A 5,721-nucleotide genomic window follows, 5' to 3' on the forward strand; every position below is an offset into this window, starting at 1 on the left:
CATCATTGAGCTTTATTAGGGACATTTAAAGATCATATAATCATCATTGGTATGAGACTATGAGGATATGAATATGATCTATATTAGATAGAAATTTTAGAACTCGGCCTAAGCATAAAAGACATATAGGTTAAGATGAATAATGCAATAAGCCTCCCTAAAATTAATATAGTAAGATTATACATGTATCAAGGCATAAGCACCAAGATAACCCCCAAGTGCATTCTTGAAAAAGAAAACAAGAATGATACATTATAGATCCAAAATTTCAAGTAGGACAAGCATGTATGCTCATGACACTCTAGATTAACAAATTATACCCATGAGTAGAAAACAAGTAAAAACATGCCCCATGCCCCCAATCTTCTAGTCCATGAAATCCTTGAAAAATTATTAGGAATGGAACACTTAGAAAAGAAATTGTCATAAACAACATAGAAAGAAAATAAAGTCAATCAAATCTTAGCAAGTTTAATATTCAAGTGTATGTGTGTGTAAGCTGAATGATCATTTCTTTAGGACCTAAATCTAGAAGTGAGAAATATCACAACATCCTAGATTAAGGTATCTAAAAAGTGTTGAGAAAAGTGTTAACCAAACTACCAAAGAAACACCTATGCACAAATAGACCTTAATATGATAAACTGTTTGTGCCCCGTAGACCTAGATGAGAGTTGATTCCAAGCTAGGAGAGGCAAAGTGAGAATGAAGTGAATGAGTGCAAAGCAAGATTGATAGATATAGGTGCAACGGTATCAAGTAGCACATGTTTCTAGGTTTTCACCACTTGGCAATTTTTTTAGGACTTTTTATGATTTTTTTGTATTTAAAAAAAAAATTGTGTGATGCATCAAAGTGCCTATTGCTAGGTTTTCACTTAAATGGTCAATTTTTTAGGACATTTTTTTTATTTTTAGGATTTTGCAGCATCATATATGATTTTTGTTGGATTTTTAAGAATGATTTAGAGATTGCTAGTTCTCAAGAAAGATCACATCAATTTGTTCCATTCTCAAGCAAGGTGTAGGACATGATGGAGTAGCGAGCTATTGGATAAGCATACATGGATAGGAAAGGAATATGAAGTGAGTGAAAGAAATCCTCAAGGACTTGCTCCTCAAGAGTACCCAAGCAAGGGAAAGAGTAAAAATAGTCAATTGAAGAATATTTTGATCAGCCAAGAAAGTGAAATAAAGGAGCTAACATGTAGGATAAGAAATTAAAGCGAATAAGAGAGATAGATTATGGGATAAGTAGTGGAATCTAATAATTGAGATAACATATAGGATAAGCAATGGAAGTCAATAAGTGAGAAGAAGGAAAGCATGTAGTCTAAAAGAGTAGGCATGTAAGGAGGCTTCTAAGAACCATGTTTTTTCTTAATGTGATCAAGACCAAGGGGTGAATAGGATAGGATAGAGAAATAAGAATGAAGGTCAATATGTAGGCTATGAGTGGATGAGCAAGCACAATAGGGAAGCTGATGGATAAGATAGGTAATATGCAAGGATAACTCAACATTGTCAAGATCAAAAAGAGAAGAGTAGGTAGATAGAAGATGGAAGAATTATGCATGATGCTTGATCGTTAGGTTTTCATCATGGTACTTATCCAAAGTTCCAAAAGAAGTAGTTTTCACCATAGGGTGAATTTATTTCTCTTTACTTTTGCTACCAAGGTACCTTTCACTATATTTTCACCAAGGCACATTTCTCTTTGTTTTTTTATTTTTTTTAGAAAGAGCTCAAGCTATTTAAATTTGGATAATGCTCATATTGGAAGGATAAGCCATGATAATCCAAGACCATAGAAAGGTATATTCAAAAATGTTGATAGGGTGAAGGAAGAGATATGGTAGTAGGATAAGTGCATGGAGGATAAGAGTTCATGCCTTGAGAGGATTGCAAGAGTATGGATAGTAGATAAGTTTAGGCTTGAAAGGATCGCATAAGGGTAGGTGACAAAGTGGGAAAGATAAAAATTGACACACACCTTGAAGGGTTTTGAAATGATGGATGAATCATCAAGGAAATAGCTTGAGGTTTAGATGTATGAGGTAGTAGAGAAATTTTTGGAAGGAGATGAAGTGGAAGACTTCAAAATATTTTGAGGAAGATGTTTGGAAGGAAATGGGGTGGAAGGCTTTGGAAGCTTGAATGTCAACTTAGACTTATGTTCAATATTTTAGTCTTTCAAGATAGACTTGGGAATACATATAGCTTTAGATTTCTCTTTTTCTTTGGAATTTTTAGAGTGCATTTCTTCAATAATGGATTTAGGAACCCATATTTTTATTGATTTATCTCTTTGGATAGTGGACCTTTGTGCTCTCTTGAATGTATTTTTTTTCCTTAGGATTCACATGTCAATTAGATGAGACATAGTGATCTTTATTTGTAAATGGATTCTTGTATTTTTTTTTAAGTTGATCATCCAAATTGCTTCCAAAAGAGTTGGGATTTGTGAATGAATAAGGCTAACATGAATGGGTCATATGGATAGGTGGGTGCAAATCTTTCAAGACTAGGTGTCTTTGTTGATCTTGAGGCACAATTGGAGAGCTAAGAGTGGAAAATGTAGGAGATGAAGGAACATAAGGCTCTAATATGGAAGGAAGGTTTGAAGGGTTTAGCTTTGATGGATAAGGACCAAGGATAGATTTAGGAGATGCAAAGGAATAATGAATGGGCATATCAACATCTTTAGAGTGAGAAATGTGACTAAGGTCATCAATAGATTGATGAGCATCTTTGATAGAAGCAACATTTTTTATAGGAGCATTTGAAGCTTGAGCATAGTTTTGAAGTGGATATAGAGATGTAGAACATGAGGAGACAATTTGATCTTGACAAGTTTCTTTGGACAACATAGGTAGAGAACTTTCCTCATAATTTTTAGTAAACTCAAGGGAAGTATAAGAAGTGGTATCTTCATCATACTTAGTAGGTGGATAAGACAAAGGATGTGTAGGGGTGAGATATTGAAGGATATGAAAGGGTGCATCTTGATCTTTCTTGACATTTATAGCTTTAGATTGTTTAGAGTCCTCTTTACATGGAGCAACTTCTAAAGACAAGGAAGAATGAAGAGGGAATGGAGTATTGCTTAGATTAGGCATAGTAGCCCATGAAGGTTAGGGGTATTTAGTCTTAGTAGCAAAAAAAGAAATTGCATCCAAGTGAGGATTTGTTTTTGTTTTTTCAGAGGTAACCTTTGAGGGTACACATAGTTAATGTGGAAAGCATTAGGTTCTCTATTTGGTGGAGGTATGTTGAAAATATTTGAATATTTAGGAAGTTCATGCATGTTAGAAGAAGTAAAGGTGTCAAGAAGACTATCACTAGACATAGGTTCATCAATGTGATCTTTCTCAAGAGAAGTATCCTCATCATATGAGTCATTAGAGTTCTCAGTTCCAACTACCCTATCATCAATAAGACTTCAAAATTTATGCTTCAACTCTATACAATATTCAGTTTTATGACCGTTGTTTCTATGATAATTGTAAAAATGATCATCTCTCCAACATGGAGGTTTTATTTCAATTTCATAAGGTCTAGAATTGTCTAGCAATATGATGAATTCATTATCAAGAAGTGTTTGCAAGATGGAATTGTAAGAATCTTCCAAGGGAGTAAAAGTTATCTCAAGAGTATGTATAGGATCTTCTTGTTATTCATAAAGTGTATAGGATGCATCAATATATTCATAAAAGATAGATTTATCATGAAAGTGTGGCACAGGCTCAAAGGAGGTATCACTTGCTTGCTCTCTAAGGAGGTCTTTAAATCCAATAAATGAAGTCAATTGATATCTTAGAGAGATAGAGTGTGTATACTTAGAAGAAGAGGAAGAATATGATCTTAAAGGAGATAACTCATGTGCATATTGAAAGCTTAATGGAATTTAATGTGATGATTATATCCTTTCCCATAAAAGTTTCTCAATTTTAGACTTCATTTATATCATGCTCCTAGTGAGATGAAGGTAAGAAAGATAATTTATTTCTTCTAGTTATTTCTATGGAGTGTGTAGATATTGAAACTCTTTAGCAACATAGAAGAACTCATGATCATCTAGACTTGATTGAGGTTTGGTAGCAAAAAGTTATGAATTCCATAGTGGTAGATAGAAAATCAAGTGTGAAGGAGACTAGAGGAAGCTATTAAGGTGACACATGATAACATGATGTCCAAACTAGAGAGGTAGAGTGTTCACTTTTCAAAGATAGGTAGAAATGAATGAGTGACTTGTTAAGCAAAGTGTCCAAGTAGCTTATGACACTAGAAATTAAATTCAATAGCTAGGAAAAAACCCAAATAGAAAAGTAGATAAAGAAAGAGAGATGACAAGTGAATAACTATCCCAATCAAGTAACATAATCAAGAGATCATGGTATCCATCTCAAAAAAATATACTCTAACATGTAGATTCCAAACCCAAGAAACCATGGTAAACCAAGTATAGACACCCTAGCCAAGCCAAGAACATGTTTGGAGCAAGAGAAACCAAGTTTAGAAATGAAGCAAGACAATACAATAAACCAGGCAATAGTTTAATAGTAGAAAATGTTGTACTACAGTTTGTAAAAACTCATGCAATAATTTAGTCTCATACTACACTTTCCAAGAGGTTGTACTACACTTTTCATGAAACCATGTGATACTTTTTAAGAAGCCATGCAATACTTCATAAAAACTAGAAGTATTGTATGAGATTTTGCACCCATCAATATGATAATATCCCAATTTGATAGAAAAGACACATTTTGAAGTGATTTTTCTCAAAAGACTTGATTTGGTTGAGTTTTCTGACCAAATAGACTATTTTAGCAGTGTGTAGTTACAATTTTGACAACAAAGTAGCAAGTTTTTATAGCAATTTCTATGCAAACACATGTCTCTGTTGCTCCTTAATGATCTATGATCATCCTTCAAATTTGCTTCCACAATAATCAGTCTTCATATCACATTAACTTCTCTACATCCACATACTACTTTTTTGAATTCGCCACTTGACCTCTTACTTATACCATTCAGATTATCAAGTTGGCCCATTACATGTTATATTTACCAATAAACCATTCATCAGTCAGCTACAAATATTACTCTTAAACAAATAAAGGTTATTTCATAAAATAATGAAATACTTTACTAGTCGACCCTGCTCGGTAAATACTACTTTTAGGAATTTCCTGAGTTAACCATCTTGACTCGGTTAACATTGCAATATCCTTAAAATCCTTTTCCTGTTGAGTTTTACTCAGGAAGAACTGCTTCTGCCAAATTCCCTTTGATGACCGAGTGAGCTCGATAAGAACTAAATTTCTTTGATTACCTTGAAAGCTTGGTAAGAACTATATCTTCCTATTTTCCTTTGATGACCAAGTGAACTCGATAAGAACTGCATCTTTGCTTGGCTAACCTTCTGAGCTCGATAGACACTGTCCTTTGTCTTGCTGACCTTCTGAGCTTGGTAGACACTGTTCTTTTCCTTGCTGACCTTCTAAGCTCAGTAGACACTATTTGATAACTAATATGACATTTGTGTGACATCAAAGACAACACACAATTGAACAATTGTATCCAACAATCTTCCTCTTTCACATTGATGGCAACACAACATGTCATAGCAGGATGAAATTTGAAAACAAGTCTTTTTTTTTTTAATGAAAAAATATAAAGCTCCCTCTTTCATAATAATCTTTTTGCAAATTTCAGA

The sequence above is a fragment of the Cupressus sempervirens genome, chromosome 8 (assembly GCF_028749045.1).
Source record: "Cupressus sempervirens isolate cs-2001-9-10 chromosome 8, ASM2874904v1, whole genome shotgun sequence".
NCBI classification, from domain to species: domain Eukaryota; kingdom Viridiplantae; phylum Streptophyta; class Pinopsida; order Cupressales; family Cupressaceae; genus Cupressus; species Cupressus sempervirens.